Source organism: Montipora capricornis, chromosome 6, assembly GCF_036669925.1.
Source record: "Montipora capricornis isolate CH-2021 chromosome 6, ASM3666992v2, whole genome shotgun sequence".
Lineage (NCBI taxonomy): Eukaryota > Metazoa > Cnidaria > Anthozoa > Scleractinia > Acroporidae > Montipora > Montipora capricornis.
In genome coordinates, this window is record NC_090888.1 from 33,723,792 (window position 1) to 33,748,791 (window position 25,000).

The window sequence follows — 25,000 nt, forward strand, 5'->3', positions numbered from 1 at the left end:
CATACTAGAGTGCGTGGGAATACACGGTTGGTACATTGAATTGACTGACATCCCTGGGTAACTTTGCATAACGAGGGGGCATAATGAATACGTCCCGTAGAAACATGCCCATGACTTTATATATGACTTAAAACATTCATTTCATGTTCTCTTTCTGACGTCACCTTTCATTTTCCAACTGTGCTTGCTTTAACTGAAAATCCATCTCTCGTTTGTGCCGATCTTCTTCAGCTTTTAGATACCTGTATTAAAAAATATGAAATTGTAATTTTCAAAAAGTTCACACCCAAAATATATGTTCAATGGGACTTTATCCTTCTGGGGCTGGTTATTCCAGATCTCAATTGAACTAACCTCTGATTAAGCCCAAGTGTCGATTGAAAATGCTAAAACTGGGTAAGCTAATTGGTAGAACTGAGAACGTAGTTCAAAACACCCGATGAGAGGCCTGATTAGTGATTCGCCCTATTATCGGTTAGCACTTGATGTAAAACTCGTTATATGTTGCCCATTTTGGAGACAATATAAGGGTTAGGGTTAGAGTCAGATTGGCATTAATCAGCCTTTGAGCAATGCAATCTAATTTATTTACCGATTTAATCCTGGATCAGCGCTAATTGCAGTTTTAAACAACTGGGCCCTGAGGATTTGTAGTTTCTAGCAGTTTTGACTGGAAACATAAAGGTAAATTAACCTTTCTGTTTCTTCTTGTGATATCTGAGTAAATCTTTCACAAAACGCATCAAGGCTGTTTTCCATGTTTGACCTTTTAAGCTTTTTGTTGGGTGCTTTTGATCTGATCTTGTAATTTTCCTGATCTTTAGCCTTATGTTCTTCCTCATTTCCCAGGACAGTTGTGTCCTCAGTGCACAGCAGCACTGAAAAATAATTAACCCACGTTACCAAGACCACACGCGAGTTTGGGCAAAAATAAGTTTATTGAGCCAAGCGAAAACTGCTGATTGATAGCTTGACAATAAACCTAAACGCCAAAGTGCCCAAACTGGGGTGACGAAAGTGGTAGTGGGTTGAAAGAAAAACATAAAAGACTAATACATGATAGAAAACTGAAGTGATATAGATGATACAACTTATACAGAAAACATAGACTGGAGCTTATTTGCCATAACGTGAAGCGCACATTGTTTTTGTTGCTGGGACAATTCTAAATAAATGAGATAAGCATTGCTTTTTCAATCTCCTAGCCTGCGAACACAGACGTATTTCCGGCTGTCACTGGTTCCGCCGAAAATACCGTCTGCGAACTCGAGCCAGAAATTGATTTCCGTGACGTCAAAACTTTTGTTTTGTTGTTGACCATTCAAATTCACCAATAGAATATGACACTCGCGTACACGCGCGACACCGCGGGAACCGGCGATAATTTTAGAATTGGAATTTGTTCGCCCACAATGAGCGCCATCGAAACACCGAAGAAGATTTTAACTTCTGAGGTTTGTTTTCTTTGCAAGGCAAAAGTTTCCAGTGAAGAAAAGATAAAGGTGTTTGGAAAAAGTACGGTGGCAATTCACTCATTAATTCTACGATCAACTGAAGTTGATCTGTCCGTTTACGTCGGAAGCGATCTTGCCGCCATCTGCCGCACCAAATGTTATAATCGTCTGCTTCGTTATAAAAGAGCTTTGGACAGACTAGGAGAAATTGAAAATGAAATCAAACAAGATTTCAAAAATGATGGCCCGTTCCGAGTCAAAAGACTCGCTAAAGAGTCTAGGACAAAAGCCAGAGGCGAAAAAGAGCTTGAAGTTTGAAGATGCAAATGTAAACAACAGTCCATCGCAAAGTATCACGTACGCTCCGAGGGCTGGAATTGGTACCTTTCCTTTGACAAGCCCTTCTCTGCCTCCCGCTTTCTCTTTTGGTGCTGTTAGCCCTATTGCTCCGGTAGCCACGTTTCCAAGTCGCTCTTTTCTAGCTCCAAATGGCTTGCTGCAAAATGCTTTCAGAGGAATAACACCAGGTTTCACTGGCCGATTGTTGACCTCCACGCCACATAAACAAATGGAATTTCAGAAACCAGAACGACCCATTGCAGACACCAAGGAGACTAAGGTACATCTTACTGTAGCATATCCAAGTAAATCTGTTCACAAGGAATTGAAAGATGATTTTGCAGTTCTCGGCAAAGCAATTTCTAATGGATCCCCTCAGAAAATTGCAAGAGCTGTGCTAAAAAGTGTCAAACTTCGAAAGATTGTTGTCGAAAAGGTGCTCCAGCTGATGAACACGCAGTTAAATGAGATTTGTTCCAGAAAACAACCATCTGTTCTTAGAGCTAACACGAAAGAGGAAATCGCGAACTTCGATTTTGAGAAAGTTTGCCTTGAGTGGAAGGAGAGAGCACCAATTTTCTATGCTTTCCTCATGACGTGTGCAGCCATAAAAAAAGAAAAAGCTCCCGAATGGCTCCCAAGTGTACCAGTTTCAGGATCAATCCTCTTGAAGCAGCGCAACTCACATATGAATGGCTGTGGTACAGTTATTGGAATCCTTATTAAGTCAAGATCTTTGGAGGTGAGAGCAGTTATTTTAAACCTTTTATTTCGGTCGTAATTCTTTCTGAAAAATGGAAAGACTTCTTTCAACCCTTTCACTCACTAATTCTCCTTACGGACTGATATACATTTGATTTTAAATTTAGTTAAGAGAATTTGGTATTAGATCAGACTGCATCCTAGTTGGTGATTTACTTTATTTCTTTTGGCTGTTTGGTGATCAGATACGAAGAACTTACTAGTGGATACTGAACACTCCTGGCCCCAGTTTTTTGGAGGCTGGATAATATTATCCACATGATAAATCTCTAACCAGTGGACAGCATGGTTTATTTTGAAAAGATTTACCCACTGGATAGCGATTTATCCTGTGTTAGTACAGCCTTATCCAGTTTTCAAACAACTGAGGCCAAGTAAGGAAAGGGTTAAAAATTGTGAACTATTAACAACTATGCTATTAAGAACTGGGCTATCATACTTAACCCTATATACACAGGTGATTGGAATATTTGATTACAGGTTTTAAGTTAGTAAGGTTACATTCCCTGTACTTGTTAAAATAATTTTATGTCAGATCCAAATGTCTTGATAAAAGCAGACAATATGTTCATAAACTTATATATTACCATTCTCTTTGTCTTGTTTTTCTTTTTCAAGGCAACAATGGATCGACTTGCAAAGCTGAAAATTACCTGCTCCAATGTAAGAATTCGTGCAAAGTTTGATTTACTTGGTGAAAATCATGCCAAAGAAATCACTGATCTGCAACTGAAAAGGTCTAAAGAAGAAGAAGTTGTAGCAGAAAAGGAGAAAAGGGTAGTCACACTTGTTGAAATATGCAGTTCACCTGAGCATACATGTAGTCCACAATGTGTGGAGGATACTACACAGGCCAAGAGAGATGCTAAAGAAGCTACGTTGAATATGAGCACTGGTTTTGCCATTGCATTTGACAACATCGATGGAAGGCGCGAGCGCAAGCAGATGACCAAGGATAATCAGAATTTAGATTTCCATTGGGTCAATCGCAAAATCATCATGAACAGAGTTCATGGTAATGGCCTTGACACTTCTACAAGAGACATTCATGGTGTGTCGAACATCCAGTTTCTCCCTACTGTTCAAGACCAGAAGCACCAGCGACACAACTATATTGTGCTAGTGTCTAGAATTATTGTGGAACATTTGGAATGCTTTTCCTTTTTAAAGGATGTGTGCATTTTTCACATACCACACAAATATTCTAAGGAGATGGCCAAAAAATCTGAAACTGTAAGTTTATAGCAGTTTTGGAATTTTTTGGCAAGCACAGAAAGATTCATACAGTCCCAGTCAGAAAATTAATGAAATCTGGGAGGCGCTGTGGTCTCATGGTTAGGGTGCTCGACTCTGGAGCAAGTGCTCCAGCTTCGAGCCATGGCCAGGGACATTATGTTGTGTTATTGGGCAGGACACTTTACTCTCATGGTGCCTCTCTCCACCCAGGTGTATAAATGGGTACCAGCGAATTTAATGCTGGGGGTAACCCTGCTATGGACTACCATCCCATCCAGGAAGGGGGGGGGCGACCACAACAATAATTTATTATCATGTCCTTTAACCAGGATTTCAAATTTTATGTTTTAATTAGTGATTGTTTTTTTGTTTCAGCTACCAAAACTTGACTGAAGAGATGATTGACATCCTGAGGCACTTCCAGGGATATCTGCCATATACCACAGTTGATGGGGAGAAGAAATTTGTAACCCAGCTATGTACAGGAGACCAGTTATCAGTTGAACGTGCAGTGAATGCCATACACTCAGTTGCCAATGGTTACACAGCAGAGGACCGTATTGAGGGCTTTAACATGCAACTTGGTGACTGGCACACCGGAGTCAAAATCTTTGAGGTGTGTAATAAACTAATAGTACAACGTTTTAGGTTTGGATAATAAAAACTTATTGCATTTTCTCAACTTCTAGCCCATTTGACTAAATATGATTAAAAAGATTTAATGTGTATTGCATTCCATGTGTCAGGCCTTACCAACTGAATTATTCATCTATGACAGTCACTGTACATTGAAGACTTCATTCTTCTTCTGCCTGGTTGACATGTATTTTGAAACAGTTTAGTACATCCTTACTTATTTTGGATTTCAAATTTATGCTAATAACATTTCCTCTTAACTGCAGCTACTATTCAGAAGATTCTACTCTGGCTCTTCATCAGACGATCAATGCACTATGTTTGCAGACCGTAATCTTATAAATCGCAGAAATGTGAGGGATGACCCACATACAGCCTACCGAGCAGACAGAGATTTTATGGTATTGGAAGTGACCGCACGTGTGATAGCAGCAGCCTTTCTTGTCCTTGGGTTGGAAAGCAAGCAAGACAAACCTAAGCACTTCACTATCCCTGAGAACCTCGCCAGCCAGAGCAAATTTTATCAGCTTCAGTTTCTACATAAAGCTGCTGCAAAGATTGAAGACGAAGTGGTGATTGATGAGACAATGATGAATGGGTCCCTAGAAGAAATGATCTCAATACAAGAGAGACAAGAAATTCTAAATCAACTAGACCTTAATGAAGATGGGCGTTTCCCTTGCCGATTTCCCGGATGCAAAGCCTCTTTTAAGTACAATAGGAAGAGTCGAAAGAGGCATGAGCTTGGTCACAATCCCCCAGTTGTAGTTTCAGAAGACATTTCTGATGACACCACAGAGTCAACAACTCTGCCATCTAAAGGTGCAGATGACATGTTCAACTGCAATGCTGCCCTCCTGTCTGAAGGGCTTCTCTTTTTAAATTTTCTGGATGCTGTGTCAGAAGGAGATGGCATGAGGATTATTAGACAATATAAATATCTGATGCTTTTGTGCAAAGCAGATGATCCACACAGTGTTAAATATGCTCTTGAATGCCTATATCAACTGATCCTTTCAAATGGTTTAAGTGCAAAAGAGGCGGAAATCTTTGTCTGGAATAGAACTGTCAACAATCATGGAGGGCGAGGAAATAACATTCCCCATGACTTGGAAGTTGAACACAGCAACAACTTCAACAAGCAAGCCTATGGAAACTTAGGAGTGAATCTGATGGAGAAAGCAGTTACAAGAATTAGCCAAGCAGAGAAACCAGTTAAAGCTATTATTGGCAAAGTGGACAAACTTCTGCAGCGCTCTATTCGTTCAGGAAAATATGTCCAGCATTCCCAGTGGTAGACCTCGATGAATTGGTCAAAAAGCAAGTGGAGAATGGTGTTTTCAGCTATCAATAAGGACGTACCGTAGTTATTTGGTTATGAGGCGCACTCGGTTATAAGACGCACCCCAAACTTTGCAATTTAATCAAGCGAAGTTCTCAAACTGAAAATTACGCGAAAATACTCGGTTATAAGACGCACCCGAAAATTGAGAGTCATCAAAAGGATGTGATGAATTTGAGAACAATTATCCTTACACAATTGGCATGCGAACTCTTTTTGTTAACGTAAACAAAGTGAAAAAGTCACACGTTTAATGATATACGCAAAAACAAAAGCTAAAAGTTGACACCTGAAAATCATAACATACAACGCATACACTTTTATTTGAACCTTCCGACGTAATAAATAGTCAGAGTTCAGACTTCAGACTTCAAGCGAAAGCGAACAGGGATAAACTCCCACAGAAAGTCATATTCAAAGGTGTTCGACAGCTGAATATCAACACGCCACCAAGGATGCAACCTTCAGTGCACAAGAAAGGCTGGATGAACGAAGAAGGTATGTTTTATCTCCACACTGTTTTTTCAGAGAAGAAACTTTTCATGCGAGCGACACACACGATTCTCGGAATTTGAAACAAGGTTCAACCGATTGTGTTGTTTTCATGGGTATCACGTTACTGAGCACGTATGCAAATTTCGGTTTGTTTACTTTTCTCTTGACGTCGTTTAGTGTTCTAAAGGTCTCTAAAAGCACTATTCTCTTTTTAAATTGACAACTAGTGTCCTTTTCTTGTGTTGTTTAAACTGCAAGTTCTTCTCAAATTGTGATCTTAAGATTTTGTTGTGCGAAAATACTTGGCTATAAGACGCACCCCAATTTTAGCACTAACTCGCCACCCAAAGACAGATTTTTCTTGAAAAAACCGTGCGCCTTATAACTGAATAACTACGGTAGTTATAGACATTTCAAGGGATTTGAAAGAGATGCCCTGGCATGTCCAAGTGTTACACCTGGATAAATGATCACAAAAATAAATTTTCATCAGGTGTCAAAGCTAGATAAAGTGCTACAATGTCTAAGTCCAGAAAATACCCATACTCCCCCCCACAGAAAGGATCTGAATTCCCTCAAGGGTGGGGGGTTCTGTCAGGCCAAACACTTAAAAGAAATGTATGAAGCTTAACTGGAATTTCCCGAGGGGTGTTAAGGGGGGGGGGGGGTGGTGTCTTAGAAAAAAAATCTCTTCCATGGGGGAGGTATAGATATTTTCTGGAATTACACAATATCATTATCAACGATTTCACAGTTAACTTTACTCATTTACATCACAATAAAATGTGGCATGTATGCAAGGTAATTTCAGGGTATTTTGTAGTCTAAGCCTGAAATTGCCCTGCATCCACATTGGATTGCATTGTAATGCAAAGGAGAAAACCTAACAGTGAAAAGGGCAAATCCCTTTGAAATAAATGTATATGTCATCGTATAACCATGGCGACCATACTGCTGCCTGTTTAAGTCTTTTTGTTACAGCCTATTTGATGGTCTTGAAAAACCACTATTCAAACATGGAGTGAAATGGATTTTCTGTAAAGGTTGAGGAATTTAACAAGTGCAAGTAACTAGTTTTTCAAGGGCTATATGAGATTCCAATTAATGGTTTAAAGTTTTGGCAATGCAAGACTAGAGGCTATGCAGCTCAAAATGATGAAGTTTGTCTTCAACAAAATTAAGGTTCCAATCAATGGCAGCCAATTTTATAAGCATGATTTTCAATCACCTGCTGGCTTAAATTAGGTCTAATCAATCATCTTTAAGAGTATGCAGGATATATATCAACCTTATTTGCTAGTCATGTATTACAATCTTAAAAGTGCCCAAAGACATGGATGCTAAGAGCAGTACCCAATCAACAGAAAAATAATACAAGATGTCACCAACACTCATGTGTAATGATTGTTGCATAACATTTCTTTACAAAGTTTTGTTTTGTTTGAACAGATAATACATGATTTCATCTTGATATTCCAGTTTCACATTATGATCAAATTACTTGCATATACACCTAATTGCAATAATGTTGTCAACGAAAAAAAGCAAAAAGCAAAAAGCTAAATTGGAATTAATTAGGGAAATTTAAATTTCCATTGTTCTTATATATTGTATATGAATAAAAACTGCACTTTTTTATTCATGCCATTCATTTACATTCATGTACAGTATCTTGGAACAATGTAAATTTAATTTTCACGATGCGTGTCATTTTGGGAGACCAACAAATGAATACACAAAGTTATGACTGTAGTTACGATTTCATAAAAAAAACTATTAATCTTTTGTACATCAAGCATAATGCAATATACAGAATATCAAAGAAAATGGTACCAGGAAAGTAAGGAAACTAAGGTATTATAGTAGCATTTAACCCCTTTGAGCCTCAATATCCACAAGCAAATTCTCCAGACTGACCTCAATACATTTTCTTCTTTCATTAGTTGGGAGAATTCTTTTAAAGATCAAGGCAATCTTCCTTTGGTAATCATTAACTGTAGTGATACAGTGCTCATATTAATTTGATGTTGGTCATCTCTTGGAACTTTGAGTGTTAACATGAACCAAACACATTGTTTAGGAGATAAAATGTCTCAAGGGTTTGTAACAAAATATTGAAAAAGCAACAATGATTTTCTGACCCCACTGATTTTGTTGCGGAATTGGGTGAAAAAACAGTCTGCAGTTGTATGCTATCACACCCTTTCTATACAAGTACCGCTATAATTATTCTATATTTGAGTTTTATGTGAAATAATAAACCAGTGATGTCAGTATTTCTTCATTCTTATAAACAGTTTTGATTGTAGTGTTACAGTAGCCTACACGAGCATGAGCCAAAAAACAAGGCTCGCAATATGCAAAAAAGTCTTTTAGTTTTCTATACACAAATGGGGTTTTCAAGTTATACATATGTATTGTCAACTGTCCAAAACGGCATCAAAACTCCAGTTCACCACAGCATTTAAAGCAGAAAATGGCAAGTCAACTTGAGCTTCTTCAACTGATTCTTCCATTGAATCCTCCCACTGAGAACAACTTAGATTATCAAGAACCATACTTGCCATTTCATCATCTAATGCAAGGTCATTCCAATCACTGCCGAAGAACTCTTCCTCTTCATCAGACATTTCATCATCTGAATCGATGCCAGTGTCTTCCAAGTCTCCAAACACTTCCTGTAGGATGCCATAAATTTTGAATGCATGCTGCAAATGTCTGCAATTGAAAACAGGTTAGCACAATGATCCAGTACTTGTCGAATCTGCAACTCTGAAAATCCTAGTATAAATTTAGGATGTGTAAAGTATTTCAACTTGCCACTTGCATCCCTTTTCGTGAGATTTGTCAACAACAGTTTATGATAATTCCCCAGTTTAGTCTCAATTTTTTTCCTTTCTTCAACTGAAACATTGCGTTCCTGGTGTGCTACATCATTTGGTTCCTCAGCTACTGACAACGGATAACAAAGTGGTTTGCAATCCTCCAAACCACACTTGCAAGAGACAGAACAGTTGTCACAACATAAATGAAGACGATCTGATGGAGGACATTCCACATCAAAGTAACTGAGCAAGTGTTTACGCCTGCATTCCTCTTCTTTCACATAATCTTTGATATCTTTATCTACATGCATCAGTTGCATTCCTTGGTAAAGCAGGAAAGCAGTACTCTGTGCACCATCGCTTCCTGCTCTGCCACTTTCTTGCATGTAGCACTCTACATTTTTGGCTGGACCAAAATGTACTGTTCGGTGAGCCTGTTTACAGTCCACACCCATCCCAAAAGCAATGGTAGCGACTAAAATTCGAATGGATCCTTGATCACTTTGGAAGGATGTCAGAATGTGTTCCTTGTTTGACTGGGGGGTGCAAGAGTGAAGCATTTCCAGTAACACAGTCTTTGGAATTCTTTCCTTTGAACTGTAAATTTTGTCCCCAAGGAGAGTCTTCAGTGTTGAGTAGACAACGGCACACTGTTTGATGGTCTGGGTATAAAATAGTTGCTGCTGAGCCACAATCCTTCACCTCATTACTTATCCACGACAAATATTCTGCAAGGCTGGCATTTCTTCCCATGTACTGGACAACATAGGCTATGTTGGCTTTGTTTGGGCTTTCAGTAACAATCTGGGGACCATTCATCAAGAGTACTTCGAATATGGTTTCCCTAGTATCCTCTGTGGCTGTCGCAGTCAATGCAATGAATGGGGTTGGCGGAAGAAGTGACCTGAACTCGTGTAGACGAGAAAACCAAACTCTGAAGGCTGCATGTTTGTTGCTCTTAGATTTTCCCCTAGAATAAAGGGCGATTTCAATTATTTTACCTCATAGAAAATAAGTTACAAAAAAAAGAAATCTCAACGTACAAACATACATATAACTTGAGCTTTAAGATCAAAATACGACAACATGTGCTTTGGAACTGCTGATGTAAACACACAGCTAGGGGAATTTCAATAAAATAAAATCAGACACGAAAATGCGAAATATTAAAACAAGGTTTATACTAAGCTAGCCCCGGAAAATACTCTTACATCGGCAATCACTAAATAAAGCAGAACTTACCAGTGGCAAATGACATGGGCTTTATCTACAGCCACAGCTCTGACTGAATTTTGGTAAATATCGCTTGACAACATTTTTCGCCATTTTGTCTCACCTAACCAAGACTCTGGTGAACCGTAAACGATAGAATAACTTCCATTTTCAACTGCTCTGATCTCTTGCTCGGAGCTGACATCACTGAGTGATATTGCACTTATTCCACGTGAATTTAAGCGGCTGACTTGGTCCTTCATCAGGTTAATTAGCAGCGAAACAACGAGTACAATGTTCTTCTCACGAGTTGGTTCCACACATGAATACACGATGGGCAATGTCTGAAATACAACAGACTTTCCATATCCAGTTAGAAGATTTACAATCACATCGCTCTTCGATTCAAAAACAAATCGCAAGGCTTCCTCTTGATGCTTATTAAGGCTATCAAACCCGAAAACTTCGCATACTTTTCTGAACGCATCCTCCACCATTTTTAACCACGCGTTTGCGAGGATTCCACGCACAATCTCTGCGGGTTACCTCTTCGGATATGCAAGGTGAAATGTGATTGGTTTATAAGAGCTGATGTCATGGAAATCGTTCTCGCGGCTCGAGTTCGCAGACGGTATTTTCGGCGGAACCAGTGACAGCCGGAAATACGTCTGTGTTCGCAGGCTATCAATCTCCCTGAAATTTGATGATCTCAGAAGGTATATGACAATCAAATGCCAAGGTTGCCCCGCCCTGGCGGAAACTTTGTGGGAAATAAAGCGCCGGATCTAAATGGAGCTTAGACGAGACCCTAGAAAGAAAAACGCAAAATTGCTTGTAAGTGAGGGGTGCTAAACCTGAACCAGAGAAAACTGAAAAAAGAGGAGCAGACACAGGGCACGAGTTGGAGACTCAGGGATTGTGGGAATGGGCAGGATAAGAGATCGCTGCTGACACTGGATAGTCTTCGCGGCGGAAACATGAACATTAGCACCCGCAGACGTAAAAACCAAATTTGCGTGTGTAATCACCTTGGAGGAAATTTGCCACGTGTTGTCGGGTACGAGATTAGATTTGTGCAATAAAGTAAAAAATGCGACTACAAACAAAGTCCACATAGCTGCATGTAAGGGTATACGAAAATTAAAAAGATCAAATGCAGCATGCAAGATTGAAGTGGTCATAGGAGATTTGCAAGAAACAACTTGTCCTAAAAAACGCTTAATGACCCAGAGCAAAAGCTGAAAGTGATAATCGGAACTCCAAGTGAGTTCATAGCCCGCAAGGCGATGAGCATGTTTAAGGCTACTAATATAAGTATGCTCGTTTCTGAGCAACTAAATATGCGATGTATAAGCTGATGGATTCAACATTGATAGGAAAACGCTGAATAGCCCTCAGTTCACAAAAAGTCCCGTAACTACGAATATGAGCTGCTATGTTCTTCTGTGTAGACGTTGCGTGAGCCAAGTTGATGAGACGTGCAACTAAAGACTGCAAATCGACGAGAGAAACATCTGTAGAAAGACGTTGACCTGATCCGTTAGCAGCTCTAGAAATGAAAAACAGAGAAAACAAAAAAAATAGATAAAAACATTGTCACGCAACATCGAAAGAAAAACAAACTGAGTCAACATCTTGTAACTGGAAAACCTGACCAGAGTCATTACAAAGACAGTAGAAACTATCACAAGCTAAAGGATCGGAATGCCAACGACTAAGATAGTCTGCAAACTGGTTGTGTCTCCCTGGAACATGTAGTGCGAACTTCAAAATCGAAGAGAGCAGCGGTGAACCACATTTGTAGTAGACAGTGCTGCATAAAAGGATCTTTCGATACATTGGACGTGATGACCACGACTGCAGCAGAGTTATCGCATGCTACGATGAATTTGCGACCTTGTAACTGAGGGGCCCAGTGTTTAAGAGCGACAACTATTGTTCTAGTACATTTATATGAAGAGAAGACATAGAAATGCATTCGGGGAAGACAAAACTGATGCACTCCGTTTGACAAGTGGCACCCCCTTGAAGGCAAGCGTCGGTAGAAAAATTGAGACTCTCAAAATCCCAGAGAAAAGGCTTGATAAGTGAAATGCGGTAATAGCGTGGAAGAAACTCAAGCCACCATTGAATGTCCAAAAGCATAGTAGCGAAGATGGGATACCGGTAACTAGCTGCACACTTGCACTCGCGAAGACTGTTAAGGAGTCTGGCCAAAAATAATCTACCAGGCTTGACACACGCCGTGACAAACGAGAGCTTCCCAAGAAGGGATTGAAGCTGCTTCTTGGTGAGAAATGAAGATTTCTCCCAGATTGTAAGTTCGGTTCGTAACTCCTCAAGACATGAGGTGGGGACCTTGAGAGTAAAGGCTTCTGTATCAACTAAAATCCCGAGACAGATCATGGAGGTCGAAGGGGGCGTGTCTTTCTCAGGAGAAGAATGTAAACCAAGTTGTTGAAATAATTGACCAAGTTGCGAAAACGCCTGACTAGCAAGAGACGAATATTCAGCTCTGTAGAAGTCATCCAGGTAAACATCCGCTTAAAATCCCTGTTCGTTGAAGATATGTATGACCACTTGAGTTGTGAGAATAAATTCAATGAGCCAATCTATTCCAGGCAAACGTAACTTGAACTGGTCGCCCAAATAAGTAACAGAGGGGATGCCATCATCATTTGAGGAAAACAAAGATCCATAACCACCCCCCAGGTCGAAGAGCCTCGTTTAGGGACAATTTGAAGCGGAGAGCAAACAAATTTATCTGCAAAAGGTGGAGAATTCAAAGGACCTGCGATGGCATTGTAGGATAACTCGGTGTCTATATACGCTTGCAAGTGAGAGTCAAAGTTTAGAGCTGAAGGATGATTACGTGAAGATCAGACGGGATGTGTACAGGCAGTGTAGTTTATCGGCCAGCCGTAGGTGAGGAAATCGACCACAAGAGAGAAATGTTTTCCAGTTCGTGAGTAAAAGCGATGTGGGAACTAAAACCTTAGCGCCAAAGGCATTTGGTTGATGATAATGTGAAGCAATTAAATATTGTACAACAGATTCATGTTTGTGTCCGTTCCGGGTCAAAGAGGTCACTGGATTTTGGCCTTGTGAAACTAATAGTCACTGTGCTGGAATTGGAGTGCGGCGCTTCGGACAATGCAACATGGGATGATCAGCACGACAATGATGATGTTCGCTATAAGCCGCGCTATCCTGTTTGTCACAGTCGCAAGTGGCAGTATAATTCCACGACTTACACGCCTTGACATTGGAACCTGCGCCAGGCTTAACCGCCTGCTGGTTGTTCGGTGAAGTAATACTGCTGGAAGGCCAAGAATTATTGTGCGAATTCTCGTAAGGTGACGATGATGGAAGGTCAGAATGGCGAAAAAAGGTCGCTGCCTGATCGTTAATTGCTTTAGTATTGTGCCATTCTAAACGTCGTTGCTCTACTTACCTCAAAACAAACTTATGAAAGGCCCGCACGCTGGACCATGAATAACTAGTAGCTTTAATCATTAAAAGTTTGAAATGCGCCAAGAAAGCCTCTTTCAGCTTTGCATCATAGGTCTTGATCATGATTAAAAAGCCTCAAACAAACTCGGAGAGATTTAGTTTATCAAACTCACCTTGGGACGAAATCGTGAGGCCAGTCTATTGATCTCTTGACCCGTCGTTGCACGGCTGGCTCATTGACTTCCTCGGTGAAACCTTCAAGCATGTGTTCTTGGGGGTGTTCCGGTAACTCAAACTGAGAACTTTCAGTTCCAACTCAAGCTTTTCTTTTTGAAGCTGGATCAGCTGAGGCTGTTGATCGTGAGTGAGAAACGATGCTGAATCATCTGGAGAGATTGGCAGTGGAGAGGTGGCAGGAACCGTAGCTGGTTTGGATTTTAAGGTTTTGGACTGCTTTGCTGACTGAACATTCTGAAGCGTATCGCCTTTTTCCTCTAGATCAAAATCCTCGTGAGACAATGAGCTCGGAGGAAAATCGTAGAGAAACTCAGGATCATATGCTTTCTTGGATTGACGTTTTGGACGGGCGCCTGAGGAGCGTGCCATTGTAAGAAAAGAGCTTGGAGAACAAATCAACGTGGAAAATAAGAGCTTATGCCTCGTCTCCAGATCTTACAAAAAACGTCCTTGCAGTCTGCACAGTCGATTATAAGAGACATTCGATACCTCTATAACCGGTTAATTAACCATCATTAATAAATGATTTCTCGATTATGAAATAGAAGACGGAAACAATAGTTATATGGGTACAAGAAATTCTACTAAAACACAGCTGTGCCTAGTCAATATCACATTTAAATATATGTATGCGACTCTACTCCATTCATCCGGTATCTTTCCTTCTTTCCCCATCTGCAAAGTGTAAGCAAGAGAGAAAGGAATAGAGTAGGTACAGAGAGGAGAAGGGAGAAGGGGGAGATAGACTGGGAACATGGTGCTCTTGTTGGTCATCCACCATTGATATTACGTGACAGTGCTTACAAAGTGCAGCAATCAATCACCTATAACTGAATATGGTCTGCAGGTATGAACCTATTTTTTAAGCGGCTGCTAGCCTGAAATTTCTTAGTTGCACCCCCTCTAAACAATAACCTGTTGACTCTAAAGATTTGAAACAGGGTTCTTATTTCCTAAAATCTTAAAAATGTGTGCTTTTTGGCAAATAAGATCAATTCGCATTGATAGCTCTCTTTGAGACCAGTTCTCCTCTGAGACAATTTTATATGAAGCATACGGAAAAAATTGGCTGCTGCATAAAAGAAAGGAAAACTACCACTACATTGTATCATCTACAATGTGATATTTTTCTTCAGAAAATACGATCCTATTCAAGAACCTAGATAACTGAAATGTCTGTTAATTATCATCTATGTCAGAACCTGTTTAGGCTGAATTTTAAAATGGAAGGTTATTACTTGCGTAGTGTACTGTACTGAGATTTGATACTCACCTTGCTCTTCAAAGGGGGGTGATGATCGAGAACCATCATAAGAGACGTCATTATCATGATTGTCATTGTCACCTAGAGGAAAATGCAAAAACACTTTACAAAAATGGAAAGTGTTCTATTTCACTATAGAGCAAATTATTAGAAGGGCCAATTAAGAATTGTGGAACAATGCACCCACCCCTCACCTAGGAATTAAACATGGACAAATAGAAAGATATTGAAAAGGAAAACAAAAAAAATACAAATAACCATTTAGGTTTTCAACTGTGTCATGAAGATCAGCAGTAGAAGATGCAGATGAGTCAATGAGAAGAGGTGGTTTCACTTGTGGTTCGTCACACAATGTTCTGTCAATAATTTCAAAGAACTTCCATTTTTTTCTTTTGCCTGTTTCATTCCTGCTGGACTTGTCTTTCTCTTGTTTATATTTTTGTCGCAACTTTTTCATTTTATTCACCAGATCTTGCACTGTGTAACTTCTAAAATTTCTATTTTCCATTTGGACATGACATGCATACAAAAAACAAGTGAGGAGAATTAATAAATAACATATTGCAAAACACAATAGCGCAGATTCACACAAATACCTCCATGGACAATGCACTGGAATGTACTTCTGTCAGCAATGGTCTTTAAAGGATTGCAGTTCTTTAGGATTAAAGTAATTTCCCGATAGGTGCGATAGTGTACTCAAACAACAATGACATACCGTACCTTCAGATTCTCGTAAATGGCGTTTCTTTTGATGGCTTTGAGTGTTCAAGTGACATTTGAATGGACTCCTCAGCCTACAACTCTAGTAATGCTTCTTTAGCTTCATCTGTCTAGTTTATTCCGCGGTTTTTCTTAGGGGAGCGCGTAGGTTTCTCATCCGTCGCCATTTTTGTGACAACCACGCATGCGTTACGGAAAAAATCACCACAAAAAAGGCACGGTGTCTCATCTACCCATGGAGGTAGTCTCGGCACCCGTAGAAGTTTGGGCACTGGTGTCACATTACATTTGGCAGTGCCGTGCCTTAAAATCATTAGCACGGTGCCAAAAGTTTGGCGTGCCATGCCAATTAGTTAGCACGTGTAAATGGGGTTTAAAAGATAGAAGATCAAGTTCTGTGTAGCGCTGCTTCGCTCTGGTCCTGTAGGAGAAAACTGGATCCATTCTTTTCATTTAAAATTTTGGGTTGGGCATCAAGAAACTGTTTGATGTCAAATATATCTCCCAACAATTCGTGCATCAAGGCTAGTAACCCTTCAACATCATCGGTGGCTGAGGCTTGAGGATGCTCTGGAGGTAGTTCTCTCCCCTGGTACTCCACCCTTTGCAATTCCCTTCTCTCTTAGTTTGCAACAAGTCCAATCACAATTTCTTGGGTAAGACCACATATCCCTTTGATGGGTCTAATGATAAAACAAAAATACCACAAAGTCTGTTTCAAAAAGGTGAAGTAATATAAACAGTAATGTCTTGTTTCAAACTACTCATTTTAGTAGACTCCTAATCTAGGCTTATCCACATGCATTGTTTTATGTATCTTGTGGGAAATGTTAAACCCCCCTTAACTGCCTGATCAAGCACAGGTGATGAAAATGAGTGAAATTATCACCAAAGACAAAATGTCTTCACGGAACAAATTCTCCCAAGCAGTACCACAAGAGCTTAAGGGGAACTGTGAAGAAAGTTACCTCTTTACATCAATACTGATGTCATCTGGTTGGAAATCGAACCATGGCATCCAATCCAGTAACAGCCACTCTTTCATTTCTCTGGAGTATAGAGATCGTTGATCTTCAGAAAGCCCCCTGCCGTCAACTGCTTTGTGCCACCTATGAATGATTTTAATGACCTGGGCCCCACTGGTATGATCTTTTTTTCTAGGAATTAAATAACTCCTGGGTTAATCAGGCGCTTACAGTCAGGAACCGACTGCTTGTTTTTGCCAGTGAGTGCCTCATATGTCAAGCCTGTAAATGGGTCATGAAAAGCATCTCTGAGAAACCGTAAATTCATAAGAAAAGTTGTGCAAAACTGGCTTTGCTCCACAGTTACCTTGAGTGATGGATCCTTAAGTAGGGGATGGACAAATCAAGTTACGGTAATTCACTAGCTAAGTAGCCTACTTTGTCATAATCAGACGAAGACATAATATACACAGCAATTTCATTTTTTCAGATTTTCAGGTTCAGCCTCAAGTTTTGCAAGGATGTGTCTGTTGTGTTCATAGCAATACTCAAATGCTTCCTCTAATGCTTTCTGGTATTTTTCACAAGAACACGTTCCCATAACTTAAAGGGTAGGCTGTGACTAATGACTTCAGTTGATTCATCTGTCTCTGAGTCAGAATCCTCTTTACAGCTATAATCATCAGTACCGGCTGATTGCAAAGCAGGTAGTGAAGATTTGGCAGAGTCTGTCTGGCTCAATTTCCACAATACTGTGTATTTACTCTTTGCAACTTCTATTTGGCAATGAGCAGAACAGAAGTATTTCCCGCTCTTTAAGTCGGGTGCCATAGTCTTTACTACAACTCCATTTTCTATTGCCGAGCCATGTTTCAACAAATTTAAACAAATTCCAGTGTCTGGCACCTTCCACGAAAATAAAGAGACTCTATCTACATGGATAATTTCACAATACAAGGGTTGACAATGAGCTGCAATAAAAAGGAGTATTTTAGCATAGTACAAATGAGTTTTGGATGAAAAAGTGCTCCTTTCAGTACAATCTGTGGTTACAATAATCGAGGGTTAGGGTTAGGGTTAGAAATTCCAAAACTAAACACACAGCAAGTAAGGATACTATAATTGGAATGGTTTGGCTTGATGTTCACAGGACAGTGAATCCCCTTATGATTCGCGCTATTCTTGCTGCTACAAAGATGTTCAATCGACCCAATTTTGGTCTAATGACCTTGGTGCAATGCAATCAGAGTGCGCACACCACCTGGTGATCACTATAACTCATTTTCTCATTTATGACCAGCTTAACTGCAACAGAACAGACTATTAATGCTGTCTGTAAGTAAAACTACTGTGGGCATGGCGTGCAAAAAGCCTTTTATTTGCCAATGTGTATGGAATGCAACAAAAAAAGACTATCAGATTAAGTTTATTGGTTTTTCACGACTGATTTGCTCTTAAATGGAGAACACTGACAACATGGTTGGGATGATTGGGAGCAGGCTGAAAGAAATGCAAGTTATGGATATATATACTTTATTTTCAATACATATTACAGCAAAAGCAAAGTGTAGTGACAGGGAAGTTTCAGAGTCACTGAGTACCCAAGAAATATGTTCGTCCAGTGGAAAGAGAAAGTCCCTACCGAAAAAGAAATGGTCTAGGAACTGGATTCATTGTGACCATTGCTCAAAATGGTATCACCAGTGAGTATTACATTCACACACTTCACATTAACCTAAGACACCAGAGAAACCGCTCTCAAAGGATGAACTATATCTTTCGTTCTATTGACACTATTGCGATAATATTTAAAGGGCGCTTGCTCAACAAAGGCCTGGGGACTCAAGGGATAAGTTACCAGACATGCAAGTCCACAGGCCAAAAGGCGATAGACTGGACTAGACACAGAAAAAAACGGGGAGGGAGGGTTTAGACGACGGAACCAGTGGACCCGCTCCTCCCCAAGAAGGGAACACCACAGGAATCCTCTCATCTGGCACTTGCAGCTAAGCTGGATTAGCAGTCTGGTTAACAGTGAATGCTCTTCCCTCAGAATTTTGCTGACACGTTGGTGGAAGAGGAGGCTAGAGCCATCAGGGTGTTTTAACATGTCAACCATCTTGATTTTACCAAGATCAGAGGCCCTGTCACCACAAAAGACATTGAGAGAAAAAAAGCAAGATCCTGAGCATATAAAATGTAACATTTCAAAGAAGAATTGTAGTTACGTAACAAAAGGTGCCTCAGGTTGTACAAACGTTTCTTGCATCTGTTAAAGAAGACTGTGTGACTGCTCTGATTGAATAGGCTTACAATGCTGCTTGTTACGTCAAACCAGCTGGTGGGGGATTTTCTTTCCTAGGGGCAATCATTGGAAAACAAAAGGGATTGCTTGGAGAGAGAAATGATTTCTCTTTCATCGGCGCTGATGGGTCTGTAGTTATTGGGGAATTCGATTGCTTTGGCGAGCAGCTTTGCAGTGACTGAAGGATCATTTAACGGAGCTGAAACATGCGAACTAGTGGGTTACAGTCACCCCCCAACATCACTAAAGTAAATTTCTTAGACATCACCCTTGACCTCCAATCGGGCAAGCATCATTCCTACATAAAAGAAGGAAACATTCCACTCTATCTATGTTCACAAGAAATCCAATCATCCACCATCTATCCCAAAAATTATCCCGGAATCCATAAACAAGCGCCTCTCAGAAATTCGCCTTTTCCAACTGTCAACACTTGCAAATGCCATGACAAGGGGTCCTGCCCTATGGAGGGAGAGTGCAACAAGCGGAATGTCATCTATCAAGCTGAAGTCGGAACATCGCACTCAAGGGAAACCTACATTGTTCTTTGCGACACATTGTTCAAATCACGTTACAGAAACCACACATGTTCCTTTAGAAATGAAGGCTAGTAAATATGTCTGGAGCTTGAGAGACAAGAAAGTTGACTATCAAATTATGGTGCATTGTTAGACATGCGAGATCGTATTCAAATGTAATGGAGAAGTGTAATTTGTAGACCGAATATGGTGACCCTGAACAACAGAAATGAACTTGTATTGAGTTGCAGACATGCAAAGAAATTCCTTCTTAATAGGATAATCACTTAAGTCTATAAGATTCATTTCAGTTAGCACATGACTGCAAATTGGTTGTCTTGTTTAACCGTTGCTATACATCCTATCCAATGACGAATCACTACCGCTTTTTTTTTTCAAAATCACCATATAACACCATTTATACCTTCGCAGTTGCCTGATGATTGTTTTCTAAGAAGCATGAAACTCAAAGTAGGAAAGTACTCAGGTGAGGGGTGGAGTAATTCCAGTGGAGGAAGATCTACAAGATTGCACTGTACCTTACAGTCAACTGGTTTTACTTGAGTGCCTGTGGACAATGAATTTATACATCATATATGGAGGAAAGGGGCGCAATTCTTCTTAACTCAAACTCAAATTTTAAGGCATGGATGGAATGGATGAAATGGAAGCCCTTTGCAAGCAATTATCTTTCTTGTCTTCGGAAAATGAGCTTAAGTGGCATGGAGCTAAGAACGACCTACTCAGGTTCTTAACCTTGCACTTGGAAGTACAAGCTAATGATAACAGATCTTGTCCAGTTTTCAAGATTCAAAATATCACTTGTAATTTCTGCCACAAAGCGAGAACTCTGCAAATTTAAGGAAAAGAAGATGCAGACAAACTGAGAAATGATTTGATCAACCTAACTTTACTTCATTCACATCCCATTAGCGAACACCGAACGCTCTTCAGGAAAATCAACATAAGGATGTTCAACTCAGAGAGGAGATTTCATCTGCCCTTATTTCACCTAGCGATGGTTCAACTACAACTTGTGGTAACACAAGTGAAAGGAATGTTGTTAAATCTCCTGTAATATCCACTGAAGACAACCTAAGGAAGGCTGATAACGCATATATGGATATCATTTTGGACTCCAACGAATCTAACTATTCAAATCCGGTCAAAGATAGTAAAGCTGATTTCGATCATCAATTAGCGCAATTGTCGTTGTTGTTAAAAGGAGTGTTAAAGGAACTAAACAATTTGAAAGTTTCTCATGCGGCAATACTGGCGGCACACTATGAAATGATGTATTTTCTCACTTTCAGAACCAATCACAGAGGTTACCAGAGCTTAATGATCTGAAAGATTCTCATGCTGCACTACTGACTGCAAGCAGTGAAATTGCTAATGAAGTTATTAATCTCCGAAATGACGTAACTCACTTCCAGAACTAATCACAGAGCTTGTCTGATACACAGGAGTGGACAACTGTCAGCAGCAATAATTACCTGTAAATACTCAAAATAGATTTAAGGTGTTAGAAGATTCTGTTGGTGAAATATCACCTGATCCATTGCACGGCGAAATTTGTGACAAAATTTCGCCACAGTTTGTTCCAATCACATTGGTGACAAAATTACATTTATACGTTTTTACCTCGATTTTCTGTGAATTTTTAAAGTTTTGAAAATACGCTCCCCTTTAAAGGGGAGTGGGTCGAGTTTGGTCTGGGACGTCAGCGGGGGAACTCATTTTGCACAGTGACGCTGACATAAGAAAGAGAGGAGGAAAAGGTCATCCAAAATATGCTTAATAGGTGTGTTGCTGTGAGTTGCAGCAATGTTGCGGATCCTTCCAAAGGCATATTTGTGCACACCATATCTCTGAGGTGATTAAACGTCGCAAGAAACGGGTTGATTTTGTCAAAACAGGCAAAATGGGAACCAATGAAGCACTCTGCAGCGTGTTCAGTGCACTTTAAGCCAGATGACTAAGTCTTCCAGTACGTTTTGGTGCCAACACTAAGCAAGCCTTCCGTGCCACGGATAAAAAAGGACAAGATCGGAATTGTTGTTTTTCCGACAGTTCACGCGATTGATGTGACACATCTTTGCCACTAAGCAAAAGGACAAAAAGAAAGGTGAGAATATTTATCTCCGCTGCCAAAATGAAACTTGCTTAATTGTACCACATGATGGTATGATTAACGTTATTTGTGTTTTTCTACTTAAAGATTGTACGAGATGATCTTACAGAAACATTGGCGCCTAGCTCGCCGGTAATATCGCCTCCCGTGGAAGAGGAAGTGGGGATAGAGGTGGAGGACGAAGAAGTTGCATTGTCAATCGATAAACCGACTGAGACTCCAGATGGTAACAATGGTTCCAGCTGTAATAGCTGTAGTGCCTTGAAATGTGAAAACAGAAAGCTAAGAAATCAGGTGAAATCATTGCAAAGCAGATTGAGGGAGAGAAGAAAGGATCTGAGAAAGACTCAAAGCCAAGGTGTGTATTTACTGTAGGTGAAATTTACACGTCCGCTTTTTAAACTGAAAACGATTAGAGCTAATTTGAAATAATAATGAGAATACATTTGTTGGTAAAATTTAAGAATCCGATCCCACCAACGCGTCGGCCAACACGTCGGCCAACGCGTCGGCCGACACACGACCGACACGTCGGCCGACACACTACCGACGCGTTGGCCGACACACTACCGACGCGTTGGCCGCCACACTACCGACGCGTTGGCCGACACATTACCGACACGTTGGTCTAAACACTACCGTCACGTTGGTCTAAATACTTACTCTTTATAATTTTGTTAGTTCTTTCAGTTGGAAGCAAGAACAACTCCATAAGGAACGACGAAAACCCCATTGGCAAATAGCTGCCATTTTTAAAATGAAACACTAGTACCTAGGTCTGCTCGATGTTTTGGCAAGGGTCGGCTACCAAAGCGGGGAGTTAATTTGCAAGTCGACTAACATGCTTATTTTTCGTGCATTATAAAGGACTGGGAAGCTTAAACTCTTTATTGATCATTGACTTTTAATATGTGGTGGCATTATAAAGGACTGGGAAGCTTAAACTCTTTATTGATCATTGACTTTTAATATGTGGTTACCAAGATCTGAAGGCCCAGTTTGATGAGCTTGAAGAACAGCTAGCGCAGGCCCAACAGGACGCCGATGAGATGGCAGACTTGGTCCGGCAAAATGAACTGGACATGGCCACCTGCAAAGATCAGCTGAAATCCAAAGATGACCGCATTAAGACCCTGGAGCAGCAGCTGCAAACCTTGCAGAACTCAGATCCACCAGCTGCAACAAACCATGAAAGTGCTGCGAAGGTCGACCGCAATGACCTTACTGAAATCCATCGCCGATACGCAGCAGTGCTCTCCATTATGAACGAGAAAAAGTGTAGTCTGAACAACGCGTACAGACTCGCAGGCACAGCACGCAGCACGGTTAGAGACTTTCTGGGTATAGCGGAGCTGCGAATTGTAAATGAAGTAACATACGAGAGCACCCTCGAGAGGCTGGGAGACCCGAAACTTTCAGTTAAAAGGATCGAGCAGGAGTGCCGAAGGCAGCTGGGCGATCTGTTGCCGTTTGTGAAGCGACTTCGCATCGCGAAGAGGCTGTTGCCGATGGCGTTGGACGATGCCTTCTATTCCTAGAGGGTTTTGTCAACTTAAAAAAAAACGGCTCCTTTAGGAGCCACCAAGTTTGCAAAAGTCTATGACCAATTCAATTGCATTATGTTGTTCCCTTGTGCTCAAATATATTCTTGCCGCTTAATGATACTTCAAAGTCCTGCTTCCTTGCCGCATAATGATACTTCAAAGTCCCGCATGTCCAAATTCGCACCCTCTTAGAAGCCCTGTAATAATATATATAAATAGCTGATGATGACGAAGTCTCGGGCAACGAGTGAAAACTGGGTTCTAATAACACTTGTCGTAATGGGAACTGGGTTCTAATATCACGAAATACAATATGGTAGTGAAAGTTTTCCGTCGAAGACAGTTCCGTTCAGTTTGAAAAAGGTACGTTTAGGTTTTCAACAGTTCAATAAGGCCCAAATGAGTCACCGACACGCCACCGACGCACCACCGACGCACCACCGACGCATCTTGTATGTTATAAGTTTAAACAGCGGCCAACGCGTCGGCCGACGCGTTGGTGGGATCGGATTCTTAAATTTTACCCATTTGTTTCAACCAGGGAAGGTCGTTGAGAAGCAAATGGCCGGCAAAGAAGCCACTGAGACTGAGGATTCAGAGGTGCCACACAATGATGAAGAAGAATATGTCGAGTTGGATGGAGATGAAGAGACAGAAGGTGAAGGTGACAGTCAGACAGAGTATGAGGACAAAACTGAAACGGAGACAGAAGAAGAAATTGAAAAAAGTAGCAAGTAAGCACTAGGCTATTCAGAAGTATGGGTGTGACAATTTAAATTGAGAAACCGGCCTCTATTCCTTCAGACATTGAAAATGCTGTTTGACATCTGGAAAACTTGACTTTTGGAAATCCATCGCACTGACTATTGTGGTTCACATTTATTCGTGGTTTAGCATTTATTTCATTATTTTTACTTGGAAATTGCTTCAAGGTACATTGCCTACATGTATGTTGCCTCTGTCTGCAGGCTATCATTGGCTGGTACAAATTTGAGGACAGAACCCAAGCATATCGTATTTCTCAGCCAATTGTTGCTTCTTTTTCAAGTCTGTCATGTTTGCAAGGCAGAAAATCCAGAGCTGGAGGCCAAGCAAGTTGGAACAGAGGCTGTCATAGCCACTAACTGTTTTAACCCTAAATGCCCTAAAAAAGCAAAAACGTGGCACAGCCAGTCTGCAATGCCAAATTCACAGATACCACCAGGAAATTTCCTCCCATGTATGGCTGTCCTTTTGGCTGGAGGTTCCGTGTTTCAGGTTTTCAAGCATATGGGCCTTTGCTGTGTTGCACTTAAAACATTCTTCAAATACCAACAGGTAAGTTCTGGAAATTTATATATGCACAGATCTAGCACTGAAAGCAGTTGAAGCTAATTGAACAATTACATGTACCTACACAGGAGAAGCATAAGCAGCCATACAGCTGTATACTGACGTCAGGCTGAATGATTTAGTTAACTCCGGGTGCACTATCCTTTCACTACTTGTCGGCCATCATTAAGGGCTACTAACACTACACCTACTGTGCAATAAAGGTAAAGAAACCTTACTTATAC

General features: G+C 40.6%; 2 pseudogenes; both read right to left on the reverse strand.

Annotated features, from left to right (window-relative positions):
* The window catches only part of LOC138053795 (uncharacterized), a 463,628-nt pseudogene that overhangs the window by 261,696 nt on the left and 176,932 nt on the right, over window positions 1–25,000 (reverse strand).
* Window positions 1,092–13,877, reverse strand: LOC138051001 (uncharacterized; annotated as a pseudogene).